The following is a 25877-nucleotide window of genomic DNA, read 5'->3' on the forward strand; positions in this document are numbered from 1 at the left end:
GGTAATGCAATTACCTTACACCTCTTCCACTACCCTCTGAATTACCTCGAGCCCAAAGAGGGTGGCTCAGCCAGGTGGCTGTGGCTGGTGCGTTTGGTCTATAAAACACACAACATCTCGCCTGGCGAGGAAAATGGTTTCATAAAACCACAGCTATCAATCAAACACTGAAAACTGCTCCAACCTCCAGGAGCTATGCTGATCCCTACCCTGCCCTCTGCACAAGACCCTGTTGTTCTTCTCATCACACAAGCAGTAGGCCTTCATTCTGAAAATTCACCTTCCTTTTCCAGGTCACTGAGGTGGACAAGTAAGTTAAGACTGCACAAAATCCCAAGCAAACGGCACCAGGTGTGTTACACAAACATCTGTATCTATGGCCATGATTGCCCCTCCAAAGTCTTTCCTTTTTTTTTTTTTTTTTTTGCATTATCCAAATCTTTCAAGAAAGAACTAGGTACTTTCTATCTCATTCATGATTGCAAAACATTTCCTTGGCAACAAGGCTTTTCTTGCCTGATACAGGTGGGAGTCATAGCAATTTTGCTCCTTTTAAGTGTGATTTAGCAGACAGATACAAGAGCAGAAGTAACACGACAGGCCCAGGTAACACCCACTGAAGTTAACAGTTCTCATAGACTCAAAGGACACCGAATCAGGCCCAAGCAATCAGGGCTGTCACAAGCCACCATTCAGGGACTGACGCTTCTCTTGGGCAATCTTGTTCTTCTGCGCTGGCCCTTAGTAAATTTACAGGAGTTATCCACAACCATAGCAAAATAAGGGTGGCCACGTGCCTACCAAAGGCAACAGGCTAGCAAGCCCAGCTAGCCAGGAAGCATCAATTAGGAAAGGTCGGATCCAGGCTGAGATGAGTTTTCTCAAGAGATCCCAATGACGGAAAGAAACTGCTCATTTAACACCGCACAGTTGAGGCTGTTTGCAAGGCTGGCAGCACACAATTCCTGAAATCCACTTCAGATCACTGCAGTTTTCGGGAAACTAGCAGAAGTATTTTTATTTAAATATTTAGTGCTGTAAAGCTGCCCCCTACCTAGAAAAAACACCAAAAGTGTTGGACTGTTGGGACCTCTGTCAGGAAAGGGGACCTACAACGGGGTTTCAGGCTTTTAATATTTTGGAAGGACTCTCTCAGCCATGAGAACATTAAAACTCAACTGAACCACAACCCCTCAGAGGAAAATATAAGGGAACACAGCAGATGTTTTGGGAAACATCTTTGCAGAGGATTAATTTCACCCACACTCAGACCTGGCACACAACTGTAAATCCAAGCTTGTGTTGCGCTGCCTCGGCATCAGGCCTCTGAGCAGGAGGCAATTTCATTTAGCAGAGCAGACTGACAAGGGAGGGCTCGAGCCTCCACCCAGGCAGGCAGCGAGGTCGGGGAGATGCCGTGTCCCAACCCAGCACAGCTCCCCGCTGCCACCAGCCGCTCCTGTCACTGTAGCTGGAGGTTTGCTCGCCTGCCCTCGCACCAAGGGGAGCATTTATGGGTCCGAGTGGAGCTAGATGGGGAAACAACCAAACAGAAGATACGTTGACTTTGGTTTTCACCCAAAGAGCCACAGGAACACACAAGCCACATGGCAGGAGGAAAGGGCTTGGGTGGGCAGAACTACCTCCTTCCCAGTGTACTGGGTCTGGCTGGGATGGAGTTCATTTTCTTCATAGCAGCTTGTATGGTGCTGTGTTTTCAATCGGTGACCAAAACAGCGCTGATAACACACTAATGTTTTAGCTATTGCGGAACAGTGCTTGCACAGCGTCAAAGCCTTGTTTCTCAGTCTGCCTCCTCAGTGAATAGTTTGGGGGGTGCGCAACAGGTTGGGAGGGGACACAACCAGGCAGACGACGTGAACTAACCAAAGAGATATTCCATACCACATAATGTCATGCTCAGCAATAAAAAGGGGAAAAGAGGGGTTTCAAAGGGGCTAGCCATCTTTTGCTCAGCAACCGGCCGGGCACCAGTCTACCCGTGGGAGGTGGTGAGGGATTGCCTTTGCATTGCTTGTTTTGTTTTCTTTCCCTCTTCTTCCACTTCTCCTTTTTATCAAACCACTTTTATCCCAGCCCACAAGTTTTCTTGCTTTTATTCTTCCTTTCCTCTTCCCCCATCCCACTGGGGGCTGAGGGAGGGCAGGGCAGTGAGGAAGCGGCCGTGTGGTGCTTAGCGGCCTACCAGGCTTAACCCCCAACCTTTCTGGCACCCACCGTGGGGTTCAAGGGGTTCCAGAGAGTAACAGATGTGATTGGTGTGTGCTAGATTAAACTTCTAGCTGTTATACCTGTTTAGTTATTTGACTGGCTGCTCTGGATCGTGACGCTGGCGTATTTACTTCGGGAGCTGACATACGCATTTCCCCACACGTTCCAGTGCTTGATCCCTTTTTTGCTGTACAACAAACTCCAAGAATTGTTAATGACTGTTTGCAATTTTTGCTGTTTGCTGTGTTGTCTATCACTTTGTTTTGCTTTGCCTGGGAGAGCTATGATAAAAGCACTGGCCTTGAGCCTAATCTAGTATTTGAGTCCTACCTTGCTGCTGTCCCAGTACTCTGAGAACCATCTCATGGAGAAAATCAGCAATTATCCCCTTTTCTCCTGAGACACACTTTGTGGAGAGAGTAAAGAATGGCACCTACCCCTTCCTCTCCTCCAGGACAGGTCCTCATAGCCTTCTTGTAATGGCCTTTCAGTTCCTTGCGTATGCTTGCGTAATCAGACTGTTCATACTGGTGCGTGTTGTGAGCCTGATTCTGATCATTGTTTGTAAGGTTAAACAACTAATTGGGAATGCCACATGGGAACATGCTCCAAGGCAATCGATCTCTGGGCGGCAGGCTGTACATCCCAATAGACGTGCTCAATAAGACAACACCCATGTCCCCACCAGTCAACAAAAGGAAACCCAGGTATCCCTAGGCGTTGTGGGATTCTGGAGAATGCATATTCCAGGTTACAGACAACTTGTACATCCCCTCTATCAAGTGACCCAGAAGAAGAACTGCTTCAACAGGGACCCTGAGGAGCAACAAGCCTTTGAAGAGATCAAAGAGGAAACTGGTGGTGCGGTAGCCCTCCGGCCAGTCCAGACAGGATCGCATGTGAGAAATGTGCTCTCCACTGCAGAGCCTCTGGCAGAAAGCACCTGGAGAGACTCGAGGTTGACCTCTAGGGTTTTGGAGCCAGGGGTATAGAGGGTCTGAGGCTCACAACACCCCGACTGCAAACAAGATACTAGCAGCATATGAGGGGGTTCAAGCCACGTCAGAAACAGTTGGTACAAAAGCCCAGCTCCTCTTGGCACCACGACTACCTGTGCTGCGCTGGTGTTCAAAGGACAGGACGTGCTCTTGCTGCGGAGCAATGACTCGGGACATCCCTCCGAGGCTCTCCGTCCCCCTCTCTCACCTTTCAGCAGCACTAAATTTGCTTCGAAACCCATTGGCCACCCCCAGCATCGCACAGCACTGCCAATTTGCACTAAAGGCCTGGGGACAACACAGCAAAGGCGCAGGCAGCCTTGCAAGGCGGCAGCCGGAGCTGGAATGCACCAAGGGCCCCTGGGGACACGATCTTCCACTCGGCTCTTCCTCTGCGGGATCCAAAATAACAAACAAGAAGGAGCCTTTGGCCATTGTTTTTTGGGGAAGGGGGGTGACGGGGAGAGGGCACGCGGCGCAGCCTGCCAGAAGGCATGGCTGAGCTAAGGAAGTCCTGCCTGGGCTTCGGTGTATCCGCTCCTCTCCAGGAGGGGTGGGGGGAGGCAGGAAGGAGAGAAAATAGAGAACAAATGATCATATAACCCTTGAGAGAAACCTGTCTGCTCTCGGATAGCGTATTTAGCCCAAGCATGCAGCGCCTCTTGCTATACAAAAGAAAAAGAGGAAAGAAAACCCCGCCAGTTCTTCCGTTACCATGTTCTACCACCAAAAAAAAATGGGAGGAAACAGATGTTAAGCTCTCCAGCGTCAGGAAATTATCTCTTTCATGAGGGTACAGTTACTTCAGTGTATTTAGGTCAAATAAATAGGGAGAGAATCGTGACTTCACCCCCTTTCTGTTTAAGTCTCCACAGACGTTTCAGCCTCTCTCAGTGCCGCTCCGAAGGACCAACCGCAAAGTCGCATTCACACTTTCACAGCTCGCTCCCAGATGATGCAGGCAGGAGCCAGCCACGCTCGAGCCCCTGCCCACCTGGCAGATCCCCACTGGCAGATCCCCAGCTCACAGCTGCCCGCGCCACAAATTGCTGCAGCCCCTACAAAAATTCAGCATCTCTTGTTTACGGGACAAGAAGGACGGTTTGCTGCCGAGCTTCGGCCAGGCATGGCAGTACTGCAGCTTGCATATTAATTTTTTTAAATAGAATTGGAAGGAGTATGTACAAGAGACTTGGGTGAAACATCTGCAAAAGGGATCTCTAGGCCATTAGCAAGCGTAGTTACGGCTTTCCGGTGCTGGGCTCCCTGAGGAGCGCTGAGCAAGTGCCCATAGGAAGCGACCATAGAATTTAACCAGCATTTTACATGCTCTGCAAAATGAGTTACACAGGAAGTTAAACCCCCTCATTAGGAGCAGGAGGCAGACAGGAGAGCCGTTGGAATCCCTTTCCAGTCGGGAGTGGACAGACCTTACTGAAACACTGAGTTTTCAGTGGCAGAAGGGAATCTGCAGCAATGGTCTCACTCCATCACTGAGGGCAACCTACCAGACAAGTTAACGCTAGGCAAACACGCTGCTTTCCCGGTGGCAGCGTGCATCTGCCCCGCACGGTTTTCACTGGTTTAAGCCAAAGCTTTTACAGTACTGGATCTGCATTTGTGTTTCTGTTAATTCAATATTCACCAGGCAGACGGATGGATGCACAGACAGATAGCTCCATCCCTGTATTCATAAGGACGGAACTCAAAACTTCGGTTTGAGTAAATCAGTTCACTCATGTATAATTTAAACATTACTTCCTTCCCATTTCAGGGAGCTTTAGAGTTTGTGCGACGGCTAAACACAATGAAATTAGAGCAGGAGACTCATTTTGCCTGCATCTGTCAGATAAACTGGACTTGTGCTGGTGCTGCCAAGGGAGGGACCAACTCACTGCAAACATGAGCGGCTCCACACTTGGGGCTTGGTGGGCCTGATGAAACGGTGTGACAGTGCAGAGGGGTGCCAGGCAGCTCACCAGGGTACCAGCACTTGGCTCTGCATCACAGTGAGCCCTAAAACATTCCGCCAGCCAGCAACAGCTTTATATATGCAGTGTCTGCGCAGAAAAGGGGAGAGAGCCATCATCTAGCTTCTCATGCAAAGCTGAGCAGGAGAAACTCGACAAGAAAACACAGAGGTATAAAAGCCCGTGTTAACTGGAATCAAAAGATGAAGATGTAACATATTAGTTCCTACTGAAGCTGAATTTCAGAGCAAGGCTCTGCACAGAGCCCAGAAGGCTTTGGCATTGTACCTGTTGCTAAATGTTTCTCCAGACTCACATAGCTGACCCATGAATTGCAGATGAGAATACACCCTTCGCCCATTCAGCTGGCATTGTGTTTGTGGTAGCATTAGCCCTTGCACACTCCTTCACGTTTTCATACGCCCTTTTTTGCAATTCTAAATTATGTTGCTACACAGAAAATAAAACTAAAGCGAGTACCGAAAGGATACTTTCCCTTTTGATACCCAGGATGCACAGGGACCTCCAACAAAATGAGGGAGCCTGAAAAAGTAGTCATCTTCCAGAACAAGATTATGTTTTGATGCACAATAGCTGTTTCCCCAATCTTCTCAGGTATTTGGCACCGACTGTTGCCATTATAATATAGAAATATCTGCCGTTACATGTAGATTATTTAAGCTGTTCAGTAGTCAGTTGAAAGTAGTTAATTATATATAAGAACATTTAATTACTATCCCGTAGCAGATGTAGCTACTCTAATACCACAGTGATGAGCTAAAATGCAAGAGTACAGGCAGATTCAGGGGTCTACACCCATACATGCCCCATTAATGTCAGTTGAACAACATCGAGCCGCTGGCTGCCATCCTTTGTGAGGATGCTGGGAGGCAATGACTTCATGATGCTTGTGACATTACTTTGCATTCCCAATTAGTCAATTTAGTAGAGATGCCTCAGGAACTTTACAGCTATGACATTTCTCCACAATGAAGCCCTTAAAAATCCTTTCCTTCTCCAAAAATCTTTAAGTAAAAAAGCATGGCTGCCCGTAGTCTGAACATAAGAACAGAAATCAGTAGCCAGCATTTAATTGTTTATATCTTGAGACAAAGATAGTGTCTAAATAATTGTCTATTGTATCCCAGAGACAGTACAGGAAAGCTCTTCCCCTAGCAGGGAGCCTACAGGTCACACATGCTTCTGCCATAACATTTGCTATAAATAATCTTTGGTTGAGCAAAGGTTTGTGCTAGTTACAAAGCAGAGTAAGGCAGGCACTGCGCTCCTATCGGTTTCAGCCATTAGCTCTCCCCAGAGAGTGCATATCCTACCCTATTGTTCCTGCTCAAATGTTTGAAAGAATTATTTTTTCCTTGCTTCTTTTGTTTGGGGAGTTTATTTATATTTCCTCTTTTACATGGCATTACTACTAGAAAAAATAAGTGCCATCTTACAAGGCAGCTCACCAATGCCAATATTGAAATTAGGTGCGGAGGGTCACATTTGTAGATATATTGCCATAGTTACAGACGTTGCAATCTGTGTTTCTGTGTTAATGTATGTTCAGCGCATTCAGCTCAGGATCAGAAACAAAGAGCTGAGTGCCAATGACAGCCCCAAATTCACATGCAAAGACTGGAAGCACATGAAGCAACCGGTTCTGCTCAAACATTTCCAAGAATTATTTCAGCATATTACTCAGCAACTCCCTTACATTGCCCTGGCGATGTCAAAGGGCATCTCACATGTACTTAACTGCCTCCCTCTAAGCCCTATTTCTATCTCCAGACAGATATCAAGTGACCCATTCTTTTTAGGCAGCTATATGGGTCGGATTTCCCCGCACTTCTTTCCCTCGTGCCCTTTTTCCTTATAGCAGTTTGAACAGGAACCATCACTTCTTTCAGGTTTCTCCATCAAACAGGCCAAACACATCGCCGTGTCAAAGGAGGAAAATGGAAAGGCAACGATGCGGGCTGGAGGGCTGCTCCCAGCTCTCATAAACAGGCTGCTAGGAACAAACCTGCCATACAGCCTTGCTTTATAGCACGGCAAACTACAAGGACCAACACCTCCTTTAAACACAAACACAACAGCATAGGACTGAACAGTTGGTTGCTGGTTTGCTCTCAATTCCCCAAGCACCACATTATAGGAAACCTAATTCATCAAGCAAAGCCTTCTGACTAAAAGGTGAGGTATAGCCTTACCGTGCTCTGAAACTGGTGGCAAGTCTCAGATTGGAGCCCAGGGCATCAGGTGTACAAGTGTCTTTGCCTTCAACAGCAAACGATTGCTTTAGATATCTTCTGCACTGCTTTTGAGTAAAATGAACCCAATTTCTGGGTATTTGGAGGTTGATATTCCGAACAGGCCAATGACACCTGCTGTGCATTCGGCCACTGCTGTGTTCCAGGACATCCAACTTGGGAAGGCAAGTGGCCTTGCACAAAATTGCTTTTAGCCATGTCAAAAACCTAATCTTGTGTTTCTAGAAAAGCACCGTGACTGCTGAGTGCCTGCCCTGCTCTCTGGCTGGGGCTTTGCACCCAAAGAGGCACAGAGCTTTTAGGGGTCTGACACCCACCTGCACCTTACTTTTCCCTCACAAGGCAGGCGTATCATCAAATCCAGGCATGCCCACCCCATGCCCAGAACCCTCAAAAGTCACAAGGTGCCTCCTAGACATGCAGACACCTTTCTCCTGCCTTCCCCCCTCAGTAGCAACAACAAAAAATAATCCTTATTTGCATCCAGAGCCATCACACACTGGCCGGGACCATGCGGTTAGCCCAGGCTGGCGCACACAGTGGTTGCTTTGCAGGAACTATCGGTGGGTGGGTGATGTTTGGAGCCCCAGTTCTGGTGGCAATGTTGCTGTTGCTGTAGGTGTTATCCTGCATTTGTGCAGTCCAGCTTGGCCAGAGCTGGTCCTCACATGCACGTCTTATAACCCAAGACTTCAAAACCTTAGTTTGTTGATGCAAGCCTGCCCTGCCGACCCGATACAGATACTAAACCAAACAAGCAGCTTTTAAGCAGGCACCGTGAGCGCATCCCGTCTGGACCGCTGCACGGTCTCACTAACATGGCTTTTCCCTGCAAAAGGGGCTGTCAGCTCGCATTCCTCACGCACTGCGGCCCCGCTCGAGCCAGCCACACTCCGCTGGGCGACGGCAGCAGCAGCCAGCTCTGGTCACAGGGAAGCAACATCGCGTTCAATTAGCATCATTAACGATGAGCTTTTTCATCTTCCGGCTGTGCCCCCGCCATGCACCCCGGCCGCTGGGACGCGGCTGTGCACGCACAGGTGGCCACACGGTCCTGTCTCCTCTGCCTTCCCACCCTGCCCTCCTCAAGGATACACTTAGCCCTTTTTTAGGGTTAAAAACCCAGCTGAGCAGGAGCCTTTATCACTATTTATGGAACAAAGCCTGAATCTTTTTTAGAAGGAGCTGGGGATTTTGTTCCAAGTATTAGACATCTTTTTATTTCACCCTTTTCTATAATTCTGTTAAGTCTCTCCAATAACTCCTTTTCAACAGCAAGTGAATTCATTGCTATGGGTGGCAAGGGACTAAACAAAAACCATAAGCAGGAAAGGACAGGACCAGTCACCCTGAAAGCGCCCATCGCATCCCCTCTGAAGGTGCATCTCCCCATCTCCAAGGATGAGCCCAGTAAACTTGTATCTTCACCTGTGCTTTAAAAGCACAAACGCTTTGGGAACACATGCAGGCAACATCTAGTTTTTGCAGGAAATTGCATGGCATGGATATATGAACGTTGCTATCATGCAAAAAACCAACACGCTGATTTGCCAGCTCATGTCACACAAACCTAAATTCTTTACATGCTACACTGTTTAGCTAACACCAAGCAGCAGTGATACCCTTGCCACAGCTCTGGAAAGCCCTGGACCTTCACAGCAGCAGGCCACAGGCAAGCTGGGCATCAGACTGCAAATACAGTAGCACACACCTTGGAAAAGACAAGCATATACATTTCTACAAGGACATGCACCCTGTTGGAGGCACAGGACCAGCCCACGGCGAGTCAAGGCGCACTAGCTCGTGTTTTCTCCATGATTAGGTTCAAACCCTGCTCAGCTGGTGCAAGAGCTGCAGAAACTCCCACGCTGGCACTCGACCTGCCCGCACAGGCAGGGCAGGGCCGGCCCTGGCTCCAGCTCACTGGCGCTGCCAGGGTTTGCAAAATCTGCTGAGTTTTCTGGATGTTATTCCAGCGTTGTGTCTTCTGTTTGGCTACAGCTAGCACTCAGTACCGAGGCAAAATCACCTTGGCTTACAGGCCATATGCTGGATCTTTGCTACGTGCCGACACATTTCCTTCCTGTAGTAAAATGAGTGAGCTCTCCCATACATAGGCTATATCACTCCCTTGAAATAAAAATTCTTTAAGGAGTCAATCCTTCCTGTCCACCCCACTTGAGAAGCATCAAAAGAGCACTCTGAACCGTGGTCATACCCAACCATTTGGCACACGGGCTGCAAAACACCTGAGGACATCGGGATGAAGATGGCAAATATTTTGACAGGTTACTCATCCCAGTAACAGCACCTTCCCACAACAGTTGTGATTCATCATTCACGTCAGCGGTGTGGAAAAAGTGACCCCTTCTTCCTTCAGAGGAGACAAAATAAGTGCTTAAGAATATGGGCTTGTCCAGCAGAAAACCCGAGCAATACTCAATTCCCACAGAAGTCAGAGGGATCTTCCATTCAGTTTAATCGCTCTTGGGCTTTTTCTTGTCTGTTTTTAAATACATGCTCCCTCCTCCCCATGGCAGCGTGCAAACAAGAGCGAGGGCCCCAGCGGATGGCAGGGAAGCCATCACTGGCATTAGCAGAACAGCCGCTATTTCACAACTACTCGCAGCAGGAAAATGGAGAAACCCGACGCAGTCAGCATGCCAAAAATAATCTCCCTGAAAGACACGGCAATTGGGAAGGGTTGCAAAGAGCTACCCCCGGCACACGGGCAGGCGGATGCTTCGGTCCCAACAGCATCGGCTGAGGGCGTGGATACAGAAATGCACGTCAGGCAGCGACCGCTCTGCCCCGCGGCCCCCACTGGGTGACGAAAACAGGTCCAGGGAAGTCAGGAACGAGGCAGCAAGAGAAGCGCCCGTGTACTCAATTAAACCCAATCTTTTTGATCCTCACGTCAAAGGCATACGCCCACGCTCAGTTTGTTTTCAACCCCAAAAGACGACTGCGCTGAACTTTCCTCCCAAGCTGCACCTCCTCTGACTCCCTGCTTCGCCGGCCTCAATGGCAGTTGGATGCAATAGCAGAGCAGGGGCAAAGGAAGAGATAAATGAATTAAGCATCTAATTTGGGAGCTGGGTTATATGCTGAATGTGAAGTTCTGACCCATCACTACAATAATGCAGCTCCATAGCCTCCAGGCCAAATCTGGCTGTCGTTTATCCAGCTCAAAACGTGGTCTCCCCATACCCTCATAGCTAGAAATCACAATTTAAGCCACATGAGGCTGAACCCCAGCTTGTTACCACCAGCAGAAAGAAACAGCAGATTAACACAGGGCTCTGAAAGGTACTTCACTGGACTCTTTGCAGAAGATCTTGTCCCACATTGCTACTTCTCTAGAAACCCTCCTGCACACTCAGGAAATGCTCACAGCCCGTCCATCTCGCAAGACACTCCTAACTGCAGCTCCGACCCAGCCATGTCCCGACTGCCAGGGAGGAGAGCTGCACCTTTAACATAAAAATCAGATTTCCCACTTACATGCTCAAACATGTATTTAGGTGCCTAAACTAAACTCGAATTAGGGATCTCAATATTCATTCTTGCAATGTATTTATCCTCATGCAGCAGAGGGTATATAAAGAACCAGGGAAATGCAGCACAGAGGGGTTTCTCCAACGCCACCATTCAGGCAGACCTGGTCTCCAAAGACAACTTCATACCTAAATCAGTGGCTCCTTCCTGCTCCCAGCAAAAGTTGCACGTCCTTTTGTGAGTGCGTTTGAAGGAAGACAGGCAATGCTTTTGCTTTTCTGAACAGTGCCCCAAGGAGTATCTAGCAGTCGGGTCTGTGTTCCCTGCCTACAGCACTGCACAGATCCATGGAGTTGTCCTGCACCATCCTGCAGTAAAGCTATTCCCCCAAAAAAACTTCTCTGTGTTTTCAACTCTGTCTTATTAAACATGTTTACACCATAGCTGTAAATAAAGGTGAAACTTTCCAGGAATCAAAGCAAGGTGCCTGGAAAGATTATAAAGTAATTATCACTCAATGTTCAAGCCTGAAACCATATGAATAGACTCCCTATGTTTATTATAGACAGTTTACGTGGCATTGCCCTAATTCTTTATGGGTGCAAAACCCACTGATTACAATCAGAGGAGCGTTAAGGAGTACAAGCACGCCAGCCTGGATCACACAGGGCTTCCACATAACCCACTGCTTCCTCCTATGCCCTGGACAAGGGCAAACGCTTCAGAGGAAGGAGGCAAGAACTTCATTAATGAGCAATTATGGAATAATCTGTGCCTTGGAGAAAATTGCTTCTAGCTGTGTCAAACACAGGTTGGCTTATGCCCTGAAATGCATTTATTTACCTCCCTTTTATACAAATATTTCTACCTAATGCAACTCATTATCTTCATAAAAGTTTATTAAAATGCTTAGCTTTAACTTATTATGGCAAGAAGTCGCAGGGACCAATTATAGACCAGAGAGAGGCCAGAAAGGCAATGCCTGCCCTTGGGGGTTATTACAGGCACTGCTGTAGTATCCCAGAGTGAGAAAACATCAACCACTGAAGAGTCAGAAGCAAAGATTTGGCTGTTGCTCCAGCAGATCCCTTCTGCAGGATCCCTGTTTGCAAGCACCACTTACTTACGCAGTTCACAGCATTAAACCTGGGCAGAGGGTCCCGCTGGGTAGCCTAGCTGAGGAATTCAGCTCCCTTCCTGCTTGCAAAACAACCCGCACGCTCAGATGTTTGCTCATTTACATCAGGCTTTTGTGGCCCCCTTTTCTCTTGCCTCCCCAACATGCTTGCCTTTGCTGCCGGCAGTGAGAAGCACTCTGCATGATCTGTGTACCACCGGGCATGAAGCGTCGCTCATGGCAGAAGTTGCGGCTGGGCTAAGAAGGCGATGGAAAGAGCAGGAGGCTGGTAACATCGTTGTCGTCGTGCACCGTAATTAGACAACAAAGCTGCTCTGCAACCAAACACCTCTCACACAATCCCCAAACGCGGGGCGGTTTGCCGCACCGCCTTTTTGCTCTCCTTGCAGCCACATCATGGGGTAACCGCACCAGAGATGCCGTTCCAGGCACACATCCACCGGTGGTGACCTGCAGCACCACAGGACTGCCCTGCCGCCCTTATTCAGAAGGGCAGCACCTCACCCTAGCGACTAACTGGCTTTTTTCCTGTTTCCCTTCCTCTCAGCAGCCCACTCTTGGGAACGAGAGGGAAGCCTATTCAATTCAGTCAAATTGTTAAGCGGTGGCAAGAGCCCTCCCAGCTTTGGCACTGTGTTTGCAATCGGGAAACCCGAAATGATTCCTTTATCATAAGCAATTGTGGCTGATCCTGCACTGCCTGCCACGGGCCCGTGCTGGAACCCAGCAAACCTTCTTGTGGTTCTGCTTTAGGTTCAATTCGTTCACTCAAAAGGAATTAAAAAACAAGCAGAAGAGGGTTTAAGATCCATCTTCATTCCCATTAGAATATTTAAGGCTTAGCCTTAAAAATCTTCCTTTGCAGGAGTGGAAACACACATACAGCAGCATTTCTGTAGCAAGGGTGTTTCCTTGCTAAGAAGCTGAGAAAGCTTTCCATGCAAATCGCTCCCCCAGCCTGTAGAGCTTTCCAGCTATTGAAACTCCATGCCATTTTCCTAATTCTGCTAGAATTAGGTGGGAAAAGGAAGGTACTTTACTTTCCGGGGAGCATGAGGTATCCATGCAGCCCTCTGGTCGGAAGTAAAACCTACCACCGTCATCGCAGCGTGCTGCAGCCCTGAGAGCAGGGCACCGCTGGATCCCGTTCAGCATCAGGAAACAAAATGGGGGGGCAACACGAAATATCAGCTGAAGCCACCAGGTCTGAGCTGGGGAAGCGACAATATTTGTGGCGCTCTCCCAGCTCCAGTCCAGGTCCAAGCAAAGCCCCACGTTGTTTCAGCTTCCACTTCAATATATTTTAAGACAAGCCTTGTCTGCAAGGCCAAGGTCTTTGCCATCCGTAACTACCTCCTTGGGCAACTGAAGAGATAATTCATGGGAAATATGGCCTAAAATGAACCCGATCCATTTGGTTGTGGAGACACCCTTCACAGACCATACTCAGATGTTCCTTTTATCCTTTAATTAAATGTAACTTCGAAATTTACCTAAAGGACTGAGGAAAAGCCGCCCTGGGAACTGCTGCTCAAAGCTCCCAGCTCAGAGCAGGAGAGCCCCTGGGAGAAACCAGCTCCCTGCAAAAGGCTCTTATCACTGCGCTAAGACTGGAGGAGCAATAACAGGAAGAAATTGTTTTGGCAGGACTTACACCATATAAAGTAAACTCACTGGCCGCTGTTGTATAAAATCTCACTGGAAAACACACACAGCCATCATCCCCTGTGGCTGCGGACAGCATCCCCCAGGCTGCAGTGGGCTCCCACGCATCCGCCCCGGCCGTGCTCAGCCTGCCAGCATTGCCCACACCGTGGAGCCGTGCACGGCACAGTGTGAAAATGCTTAGAGGCCACCACCTTGAAGCCCTACTTCTTCTGGCTTTCCCAGCTATATATAAGTGGACACTCCAAGCATGATCACAGAGGGTCACCGAGGGACATGGTGTGTGTTGCTCGCCTGCTCTCACTGCTGCCAGTGTCTTTCTCAGCTCTGGGCTACAGTGTGGAAACCAGAGAGCGGAGCAGAAGTTTAGGATGTGCTCTGCCACCCAGGAATGCTGTCAAACTCCCTACAGCAGAAGGGAGGGATGGGAAGACGGTAACAGGCTCTGGGGTTGGTGCCTTTGCTCGCCAGGAAGCACCCTTCCAGTGCAAACCCAACTCCTTGTGCTGCTCAGAAAGCTGGCGGATGCTCTCCTTCTCCTCCTCGCTCTCTGCTGAGCTGCCCAAGCTCAGGCAGGACCCTGGTGCCATGCTCCAGCCTCCCAGTTGACAGTATCCTCTACACCAGTGTGGGCGACAGAGGCCAGGCACTGCCGTGGTGCCGCGGTGAAGCCCAACACCAACCACTTGGCCGAAGCTGAGAGTCCAGAGGCTCCACAACCACACTGCTCCGGCTAGACGTGTGACTTCATACCACTTCAGCTAAACAATTCCAGTGCTGAGGGCAGATGCTCACATCGGTGGCATTGTTTTTACACACAATAGGCATTTTTTATACCCACAAGTGAAACAGGGCAGTTTTAAACTGATTAATGGTTCTCTCAAACAAGTCTCTGAGTGTACGGGAGGCCTCTGGCAGACAATGTCGACCCAGTTTCAGTGGGACAGCATCAGCTTCTACCCGGCACAAGAGGAGCAGCAAGAGCAAACGAGCTACAACCACTCCCAGTGTGACTTGTTCAGATGAGGGACACAGGATCGCTGCTGCCAGGCTCCCCGTCCCCCTGCCAGGCACGTGCTTTGCTCCACGCGCCCCCGGAGCATCAGCAAAGCCTTTTGGTTCGCTTTCTCATGCCAGTGCACAGCAGCGTGAGCCACCCTGTTTCCACAAATCCAGCAGAGCCCTCAAACTGAAGCCAGCATCTATTGAAGTGAAGATACCAGCAGTTTGCTGCAGCAGCAAAGGAGCCGGCGTACATCTCCTGCTGCCTCACCAGCTGGGTGGTAACACCCTCACCGGCCGGTGCTAGATCCAAGGGGGCTCACCTCCTCACCTACGCACACTGAAGTGCGGCATCTGGACCGAGACAAGCCTCCAGCAGAAAATTCACTCCCGGAGCAGGGCAGGTTGCTGGCAGCTCTGTGCAGCCTGTGCGTGGAGGGGCTGGCCGCCCGCGCAGGCTCTCCGGGGCTTTACTGAGGCAGCAAAAGCTCAGCTCTTGGGATGCAGAGTTTGCAAAAGCCCTGGGAACTTCCATGCTTAATTCTGCCCGGCGTGTGGCACTGCAGGAATGTCATGCATGCAGCTTCGCTCTTTACACCTGCCCCAGTTTGGGGTTTTCCCTCTTTTGGGATCGCAGCCAAAAGCAAACGAACAACCCAGCGAGGGGGAGCCGAGAGCCCGAGCAGGCAACCCGAGGGGTGAGCAACCATCCCTGCAGCAAGGCGGAGCACAATTCGGACAGCAAAGCTTTCAAATCTTCTTGCTTCTGCCGGCAGGCAAGTCGTAGCCAAAACATTACACGTAGTCCTGCGCGAGAGGACCTGCGGTTCGCACGGGTGAGGAACGGTGTTTTGCAACTTGAATAGCACAGCCTGGGAAATACGGCTATCGCTGCCAACCATCTAAGCCACAAAGATTAGTTAAGGGAAAAAAAACCCAAAGTGAAAGCAAACACATGCAGCGCAGCGTTCGCCCCAGTGCTCAGATAAGAAACTGAGGCACGGACAGGTTAACAGGCGTCCTCGGTCACGCCACGAGACTGCGGCAGATGAAAACAGAGCCTGCCACGTGCTGGACCTGCCTATTCACGCCTCTGTGATCCAGGCCACGTTTTTTGGCATCTCAAAGGCAGAGTTCTGATGGGTTTCTGTATCCCCCCCACACGCTGATTTTGCATCACTCAACACGTCTGCTACGCATCACCCACAAGCAGGGGCGGGCTAAGCAGCAAGAAGCTGCAAATTGTGATGAGGGACCATGCTCTGACTCTGGTTTCACTCCAAGTTTTCCTTAACCCTGAGGATTCCTGTGAAAAACCCAAGCGGCGAGTTCGAGCAGAAACGCAGGGATCTGGGCTAAGCGTGAACTCTGCGCAAAACCAGCTTCGAGCGTTGCCGCTCCGCCGGCAACCCTGGATACTCTGCAACATCCTTTTAACGCAGTGAGACATTTTAGGATGTGAGCAAGACCGAATCCCGCTCTTGCCCCAAACAATAGGCTCTGCAATAATGGTGCAACCAGAATTTCCTGTGCGGCGGCGCACGCCAGCTCCCGGGAGAAAATACCATGGGAAAGCACTGCCATGAAAAAAGCCTCTTTGCAGTGCACCAGGGCAACTTCTCGAGGCTCCCGGGGACACTGTTTTTGCAACAAGCAAAGCACCGCAACCAAGTCCAGGCCAGGAAGCAGGCAAAACCGCACCAGCGGCTTGAAACAGAAGCCGTCCAGCCTGGGAATGGCTGTGGATAATTCATTATCGCACCGAGCCTTTTGCAACATCTGGACGGGGCTTTCTCTCACGGATATTTCACTACCCTGCAGTCCTTGTGAAAATATCACATCAGAGCAGGCTATGATTTGGAAGGTTTCAGTCTCAGCTCGGCTGGGGTGAACCTGAACAACATCACCACTCTCACAGTGCAGGAAGCTCGGGAGCAGGGCTGGCCCAGTGCATCTCTCACAGTAAGGCAACCGGTCCAGAGATGGCACAGGTCCCGGCAAGAAAACAGCCACCGTTGGCACTGCATCAGACACCAAGAGGTAGCAATTGCATTCAAAATGCTCCGGTGTTGATCTGTTGGAGCTTCTACTGAGAATGAAGGATCAAAACGGATTGCAATCCCAAACACAAAGGAAAGCAAATGAAAAAATCCTACAGCAAAACAGGAACTGGGTATTCCACAGCTTTGCTAGGCTTGAGGATTTGAGGAAAAATGGGGAGAATTATTAGTGAAACAGGAAAGGACTAAACCAGCATGCTCAGCGCAGATACCACTGGCGCCCTGCTCCAAGCTCAAGAGCTTTTTGCCTTTCCACCTGACAGCATGATGCAAGAGCTACGGGCTTGAAGCTGCAAATGTCACGCGCCTGGGCTCTGCTGCCATCCCTGCCCTGGTCCAGGGACCTCTGACCCTTCTCAGCTGCAGGAGATGTAATCTTCAGCATTCAACACAGGGTAGAAGACCACACTCACACACTCAACATCTTTCTAACGTCTCATCATTACCATCTCTCTAGCTCTACTTGTGACGCTTGTCATCAAACATTGGTGTCATCCATTTTTCTATAATCTTTTTCAAAGAGGGGCAGAAACCATTTCTATGAGGTTTTTTTGCCCTAAAGTTACTTACCTGCCTAAAAGTATTGTATTGGGTTTGCGTGGCAAGGTTTTGGTAGCGGGGGGGCTACAGGGCTGGCTTCTGTGAGAAGCTGCCAGAAGTTTCCCCCATGTCCGACAGAGCCAATGCCAGCCGGCTCCAAGACGGACCCGCCGCTGGCCAAGGCCGAGCCCATCAGCGACGGTGGTAGCGCTTCTGGGATAATATAGGTAAGAAGGGGGGAAAAAACTGCTGCGCAACAGCAGCTGGAGAGAGGAGTGAGAAGATGTGAGAGGAACAACTCTGCAGACACTAAGGTCAGGGAAGAAGGAGGGGGAGGAGGTGCTCCAGGCGCCGGAGCAGAGATTCCCCTGCAGCCCGTGGGGAAGACCATGGTGAGGCAGGCTGTCCCCCGGCAGCCCATGGAGGTCCACGGTAGAGCAGATCTCCACCTGCAGCCCGTGGAGGACCCCACGCCGGAGCAGGGGGATGAGCCCGAAGGAGGCTGTGACCCCGTGGGAAGCCCGCGCTGGAGCAGGCTCCTGGCAGGAGCTGTGGCCCCGTGGAGAGAGGAGCCCAGGCTGGAGCAGGTTTGCTGGCAGGGCTTGTGACCCCGCGGGGGACCCACGCTGGAGCAGTCTGTTCCTGAAGGACTGCACCCCGTGGGAGGGACCCACGCTGGGGCAGTTCGTGAAGAACTGCAGCCCGTGGGAAGGACTCACGTTGGAGAAGTTCGTGGAGGACTGTCTCCCGTGGGAGGGACCCCACACTGGAGCAGGGGAAGAGTGTGAGGAGTCCTCCCCCCAAGAGGAAGGAGCAGCAGAGACAACGTGTGATGAACTGACCACAACCCCCATTCCCCGTCCCCCTGTGCCGCTTGGGGGGAGGAGGTAGAGAATTTGGGAGGGAAGTTGAGCCCAGGAAGAAGGGAGGGGTGGGGGAAAGGTGTTTTTTAAGATTTCCTTTTATTTCTCATTACCCTATTCTGATTTGATTGGTAATAAATTAATTTCTCCCAGTCGAGACCATTTTGCCTGTGATGGTAATTGCTGAGTGATCTCTCCCTGTCCTTATCTCAACCCACGAGCCTTTTGTTATATTTTCTCTCCCCTGTCCAGCTGAGGAGGGGAGAGATAGAGCAGCTTTGGTGGGCACCTGGTGTCCAGCCAGGGTCACCCCACCACAAGTATCCATAGTAAAATACGGAAAATACAAGTGTCTTCTTGTGCATCCAGCGGCACCTGCCCTTACACTGCACGGCAGTCCCTTCCCCATCGGCCCAGGAAGCCCCTCGCCCCGGATGTGCAGAAAGCTCAGCATTTATTTCAAGAGGAAAAAGGTCAGAAAACCAGTGATGGCACCTGAGCCTGGCTTAGCAGCGATCCCAAACAATTTGGGATGCTTCAGGACCTCAAATGAGACCTCTTGGAACTCACACAACTGGCCAAACTTAGTCCCTTCCTGCTGGATTTAGCACACATAAAGCGCAAATTGTCGCAAAGCACATGGGTACGGGCTGTGTAGAGACCCAGTGCTTGGGGCCTTTGCTACAGGGGTAGGCTGATATACAACAAAAAGGCCACTTTTCGAGGAAAAACTGTACACCCAGCAGCTGGCATGTTCAACAGGAGACCAGTAAAGTGGAAACGAGGTTTTCACCCCATTTCTTCCATCAGCTCACCTAACTTGTCTCTGCCTTCTTCTCCTTGGCTATGAAGAGGGGATGAGAGGTGCTGCACCCCCACGCAGCAGCTCGCACCAGCCGAGGTTGCGACTGAGCACCACAAAGGGCAGGACTGTCCCCCGCCAGCCTCTGAAACTACTCAGCTGCATCTACAGCAGATAAATGTTTAAAGACAAAGAAAGCAAAGCCTTGATTAAGGAGGGCCTCTGGGTTTGGGATGGGGACAGAAGAGATGAGGACAGAGACGGTGTGGCCGGAGAGCACGTGCTGGCTGGGACCCCAAATCCAACACACACCCCACACAAGAAAAGCAACCCCCAGAGCCCCAGCAAAGCTCCTTGGTGTTTCCCCAGTGAAGGACTGGCTTTACTGGCCGTGCGTGTCCGGCTTGGGTCAGAACAAGCAACGGGCAGCTCAGCAATGTGTTCAAATGAAGGGAGACGTGGAGCTGTGGACTCCAGATGGGACGATGCCCTCTTTCCAGAGAGGAAGAGCAGAGAAACCACATGCAAGAACATCAGAGCAGCGTGAAGCTCTCAGAGCTCAACCTACAGCAAAAAAGCCGTTTACTGGGACATAGCTGGAAAAGGCATTAAGTGGCTTCATTGAAAAAAACCAATGCAACACCACTCCATGGTTTCTTATTTTAATGACCACTCGCTGCCCTGCAGGCTGCAGTGAGACAGGTAACTGGCCTCCCCGCGCTCAGCTCTCCGCACGCAACGCCCCAAAATTCATTCACTAGTGTGTAGGTGGACAATAATTTTGTTATACCATTTAGGCACCGCGGAACTCTTCCCCAAGAGGCTGTGGTTTCCAGACGTGCATCGCTGCCTGCTTTAATTATCCAGCCGAGCTCACCCTGCCCATCTCCCATGCTACTGAAATCCTTTATGATGTTTGCAAAATGCCCCCTTCTGGCAAATTATAACTCAGGTTTTCGGGTCATATCGTGTAGATGAAGGAAACTCCAATAAATCTGTCATTTAACGGAAAATTAATGCTGCGTCCTAATGTCAGCACTCAACACAGAAATAACCTCTTTTCCACAGACAGCTATTGCGTGTTTGAGGTAAGAAGGCCAAATACAACAAATCTTAAATAAAAAAAAAAAGCCCCACAAAAATCAAAGTTGGTGATGCTTATGCCCTGAAACACGGTTGGCAAGAGGCCACTGGGCAAGACACGTGTTCAGATCCCTGGCTCGTGGTGCTGGCAGGAACCTGGCCCATGGAGGAGGCCAGGATGGGAGCAGCAGCAGCCCGTCCCGGGGCAGCAGCGGCCACGCAGGCGGCTGAGCGGCAGCAGAGCTCCTTTTGCCCTTTTTTTTTTTTCCCCCCTCCTTCTATTTCTCCTCTTTTTTACCCATGTTATTTATGGGAGGCTTTTTTTTTTTTTTTAAGCGAGGCAGAGTAATTTTATTAAATCAGCTAATATTATTGCAAAAATTGGGGAAGTCTTTGAGATCACAAGACACAAACAAACAGCCGGGTAAACAGAGGCAGAAATAACTGCTCCAAGCGTAATCAGGTTGCAGTAATTAGCTGGGTGGTTTTCAGGTCCTGGCCTCAGATCCTCGGGATTCCCGAGACTATTTCTGAGAGGTCTTAGTAAGACAAGTCCAAAAGCAAACCCATTCTCACACTTCACCTGGAAGTTTCACAGGAGCCTGCAAGCTGAAAAGAATAAAAAAAAAAAAACACCACTGAACAGGATAGTTGAGAGCAATTAGCGCTCAGGAAAACGAGCGGTAACGGCAGTGGGAGAGAGCAGGAGACTCCAGTGCTTGGGGAACCAGGATGGAAAGAAATAATGTTTGCAACAGGTACGGGACGAACCAAAAATGGAGCAAAGGGCCAGAAAAGCAACCTATCGCACCCATGACTTTCAGCACCCAGGATCAGGAACTGTAGTTTCCAGACTCATCTTCTCAAGGCACACCTTTCCCCAGTGCTTCCAGCTTAACTCATCAGGAGACTGCCCCAAAGGAGACAATGCATTTTGCCTTCGCTTGCTTGCACACGTATGTGCGATGCACCTGCTTCTTCCTCCTCCCATGAGGAGTTTCTCCGCTCGGACCACCGGCTCTTTGTGCCAAAGGGCTCACGTCCCACCTCCGCAAGCAATGGCCACCGCCCAGAGCTCCCATTTGAGAGCCCCACCAGCAGCCAGCCGAGCTCCTGGGCTCTGGGATGGGTCGTGTTTTGCAGGAGGAGAGCATTGCAGTGAGCTCACTGCAACCTCTCTGAACACCGGAGCCCATCCTGACGCCGCAGAGCCACCCATCCGGCCCCGCATCCCCACCACAGCGGGCACCTCAGCCACCGGTGACACAGGAGGACACGAGTTTTTGCTCCGAGCAGCTCTCGTCGCATAACCTCCCTGGGTAACGCGGATGCTGGGCAGCACAGCATACCCCTCTCCTGCCCCGACACAACCACCCGGTTGGTTCTCCTTACAGGAACGCGTAGAAATCAAATTAATTAATTCCAGCCATGCACAAGGGCGTGAACAGCATTCACACCGCAGCAGGGAAACGAGATGGCACAGCAGAAATTCGGCACTCCCAGTCCCTGACTGGTCACTTGTTCAATTGGGGACCGAACGCAGCTCGCGTGAGCCGTCCTGCCAGCACCGGGCACCCTCGGCACACGAGCAGGGCAGCCCAAAGGCCTGTGTGCAGGGTCTCCAGCAAAGCATCCACCTGGACCGGGACAAGTTAACTTACTTTAATAGACAGGAATTTGGCACTTTTATTTTCCCCAAAGCCAATCAGTGAAGATACCGTGGAGGGAGTGAGCAGCATTCCATAAATATTTGATTTAAAGAGTTACAGTACATTTAGATCCAGCTCGCTGCATCACAGACTGAGGTTTTAATAACCTGTAACCAACACAGCTGCTAAGCCCCGTGCAATATGACTTCTGCACCACAGCCCGGCCTGATTTAAAAATGGAGCTGGCGCTGGCTTTGCCATGAGCTGTCGTCACTTGGGGGAAAGTGTCGTGCCTCGTTTTATAATGAAATGCGAGGGAGGAGCAGGGAGGTTATATCAGTTATTAATCCCTGTATTTTGAAATATCTCATCTAATAAATGTTAAGGTTAAAACCACAGAGGTGGAGATCTGAACACAGCATCTAACAGGAACCCTCCAGCCAGGCTCTGTAAACACATGAGTAAGACTTTCTCACTGAGGTTGCCCCATCAGCTTCCCTAGGACTACTAAAACCAGTAAGGACTGAACCTTCCCAACCAAAAAACACTCACTACAGCCAACAGAAATACTCTCCTGGACTCAAACGTACTTTGAATCAGCCTGGGTGAGTAATGACCCAGTTCTTAGGCAGTTCACACGAGCGTAAACCAGGCATAAACTACTGAAATAAAATACTGACACATACAGTGGAAAATAAAACCAGGCTGCGATCAGAATTGGGTCCACAGTAGTAACTGCCCAGCTCAACTTCAAGTTGGTGCTTCCTCAGCAGCTCAAACAAAAAACAAAACCAACACGTGAAAAAGATTTCCATCTGACGTTATACAGAGGTTTTTTTTCAAAACTAATCTGAACTTGGCGGCTTTTTGCTCATATTGGGGGGCCGGGGGGTCTGTCCCGCAGGTTACCTGCGCAGGGAGCTGACACGTATTTATCAGGTCAGAATACAAAGAAAACTGATGCGACCCTCTCCCCTGAGAGTCCCGGCTCCGCGGGCGCCGCCGCCCCTGCCCTGCCCGACCCGGGACCGGGACCGGAGCCGGGGCCGCCCGCAGGGGAGCCGCCGCGGCGGCTGCCGGTCCCGGCCCCGCTCTTACCTCACCGCATGGCCTCAGCGCCGCACGCTAACACGGTCCCGGGAAATAACTGCAACTCTCTGCCGGCGTCTTGAAGTTGAAATGTTTAAAAAAAAAAAAAAAAAAAAAAAAAAAAAAATTAATTTCCTTTTTTTTTTTTTTAAAAAGGCGACTAATGGTGCGAGCTCCTCCGAGGAAAAGAAAATTAAAACCCAAAAAAGCTGGACAAGGGGATGCCCGTGCCATGCACGGCCCCGTCCGCCGGGCCACCCCGGGACCTGCCTCCCGCCGCCGTCCCGGCTCTGCCCGGGGAGCGCTCCCCGCCGGCCCCGGGACCGGCCCGGGACCCCCCCCGGTCCCGGCCCCGGCACGGCGCCGGCAGAGCGCTCAGAGAGCGGCGGCGAGGGCCGCCCCGGGCCGGGCGAGGGCTGCCCCGGGGGCCGGCGGCCGCCCGCGGGCAGCGGGGCGCGGGGGGCGCCCGCCGAGGCCCGGCGCGGGCCGCGCTGCTCCGCCGCCGCCGCGCATCCCCCGCAGCCCCGTCCCGTCGGGGCCCGCCCGGCGCCGGCCGGTGCTCGCCGCGCCCGGGCGCTGCCCGAAAATAAGAAGAAGAAGAAAAAGAAAATTTTAAAACTATTGGTTTTTTAAGAAAGTCCCAGGCCTGGAGCGGCGAGCGGGAGCCCCGAGGGAAACTTTCTGCAGCCGGTGCGGCGAGGAGCCGTCTCAGCCCCCCCCCCGCCCCTCCGCCGGCAGCCTGCGCGGCACCGCCCGCCGCCCCGGCCGCGCTGCGCGGGCGCGGGGGAAGCGCGGGGGAGGCTCCGCGCCCGCCGGACCAGCGCCCCCGGGGTGACGGGGGCTGCGTCCGAGTGGTGATGCCCAGAGGAGAAATTGGGGGGGGAGATGCTGACCCCGCTCACCACAGCCCACGGGGGTTGTGTCCCTCTCCCCCCCCCCCACGACAAGAACAATCAGAGGAAGAGTGGCCATGTCTGCTCCCACCACCGGCGTGGTGGGTCGATCAGGGTTACAGCCCCATCCCACCCCGCAGCAGCCCCCGGGCACCCACCAGCCCTCGTGCACGGGGAAACCGAGGCACAGGAACTTGGCATTGAGGACCTGCCAGGTGCAGCAGGCCTGGGCACAAGCCTGGCCACGGCACTGCCATGCAGAAGGTGCCTGGGCACCTCTGGCCTCTTCTGCAGGGGCTCAAGACCACGAAACACCAAGTTTCACCACAACTTCTCCACCACTATTGAACAGCCTGTATGGTGAGATTTAAAAAACTACCTCAATTTTATCCAGGCTCCTTACTCCCAAATGGGGTTGCCATCATGGGCCAGGCTCACTGTTAACTTCTTTCGTCCCCCTCTCTGGAAGGAAGACCATTGCTTTCTCCACCTTCCGCCTCCCACACGCAGAGAAGAACTTTTACAGAGCCACAAGCCCACCTGGGCAAAATCAGATCGTTTGGGTTTGGCCAGATGCTTCAAACTACTCATCTGACAACTCACAGACACCTGGTGAAACAGCACTAAGCTTTACCAGCCCGTTCCCCAACCCGAGTACAAGCTCAGCTTCCTATTTCCACCCCAGAAAAACACCCCTGGAGAAAATTAACTTCTGAGCAGCGCTGCCTGAAAGCTTACAACGACGAGGCAGGGCTCTCCCACCCCAGCCACACATCCCCAGCAGCTCTCTGTAGGGCCCCTGCAAACCCAACGGTGCTTTCCAGCAGTGCCTGGTCTGGAGGTGTTCCTGCATGGATAAATAGGAGATCACACAAATAAAAGAATTGCTTTTGTTTTAAGAAACAGCCTTTATAATGTCAAAAAATATTGGAGGGAAATGAAATCATTATTTAGGCAAGACTTAGTGGATTTAATTGCTGCTTTTCCATTGCATGTAATTGGTGTTTTAAGTTATATTAGTAGTGTTTCCCATGGAGAGGCAGGTGTGTGTGCTACAGAAAGAGGGTGTTATTAATAGGATAACCACAATTAAGTGTAATTGGGATCATCATATCAATCACTCCATGGAGCAGCACAAGCTCAGTTTTCCACCTGGTTCTGATTGTTTCAGTGATGCATCAAATTGCAAATGCTTTCTTTGGCTTTGGGCAGAGGCAGCAAAAAGCCTCTTAACTTTTTATGCCATCAACCCCTTCATGGAGAGTTAACCTGAGGGCCAAAAATCCACCCCAGTTGCTCCAGTGTTTCTCCAAACATTCATATCCATCCCTACCTGGCTTGGGGTAGAGCTGAGATGCCTCCTTGCCACAGAGCTCGTGCAGTCTGGTGTTTTATTTTATTTTTTACTGCAGAGATTTATCAATATACTTGAGAGCAGGATGTATCTGCCAGGAAAAAAAAAGAAAGATCAGTAGGCAAAACTGTGGCTGCCCTTGTAGTCTCAGAGAGGTGGAGAATAATGCCTTTTCCATAGGAAGAGTGAGGTTTTGAGAGTGTTCATTAAGCTACAGGGGAGGACAAGAGATGGGGGGCTCTCGGTGGCCTTGGAAGATGCTGCCGTGGGTACGGTAGGCAATATCTTGCAGCAGTCATCCTGGTACCCTTCAGTCCTGATCTGCAAAGTCACACCAGTATTGCAACAGGGAGCAACACCCTTGTGCAAAGCTGTCCCCGTGGGCCGTCCATCGCTGCGTTACCTCCGTCTCCCTTTCCTCAGTATCGCCAGCGTTGTCCCTGCCGCACCCCAAAACAGGCCAGGCCTGGGTAGCTCACGGTCCTTCCACGCTGTGGTTCCCGTCAGGGGGATTTAAGCTCAGGCTTAAGTGCGCAGCGTAACCCGGAGCCGTTGCAGCCGGTGGTATTTGGCTGCATCACCGGCAGCACGCGCTGCCAGCAGCACCTCCTTCCAGAGTGCCACCGCACCGGGCAAGGACCACGTTGCCTTTCTGCTCCGAGAAGAAGGAGATGGGTCATCCCTGATGTTTGACAGAGCAAACAGCATCGTGGCATGGCAGCATTTGAGGCTCTTTTCATCTCGCTGGCAGCTGATGCTTCTCCCAAA

At 51.1% G+C, this 25877-nt stretch overlaps 1 protein-coding gene across 1 annotated transcript in view; it reads right to left on the reverse strand.

Annotated features, from left to right (window-relative positions):
* LOC127019582 (uncharacterized) overlaps positions 1 to 24222 on the reverse strand; it is a 219293-nt gene extending 195071 nt beyond the window's left edge. The window contains exons 1-2 of the mRNA XM_050901700.1: positions 24135 to 24222; positions 22872 to 22940 (exon numbers count right to left, since the gene is read on the reverse strand). The gene's annotated coding sequence lies outside the window, so the exon portion shown is untranslated. The remainder of the gene's footprint in view (positions 1 to 22871; positions 22941 to 24134) is intronic.
* Between the last annotated feature and the right edge of the window lie 1655 nt (positions 24223 to 25877).

This window comes from Gymnogyps californianus, chromosome 9, assembly GCF_018139145.2.
Source record: "Gymnogyps californianus isolate 813 chromosome 9, ASM1813914v2, whole genome shotgun sequence".
NCBI classification, from domain to species: Eukaryota; Metazoa; Chordata; class Aves; order Accipitriformes; family Cathartidae; genus Gymnogyps; species Gymnogyps californianus.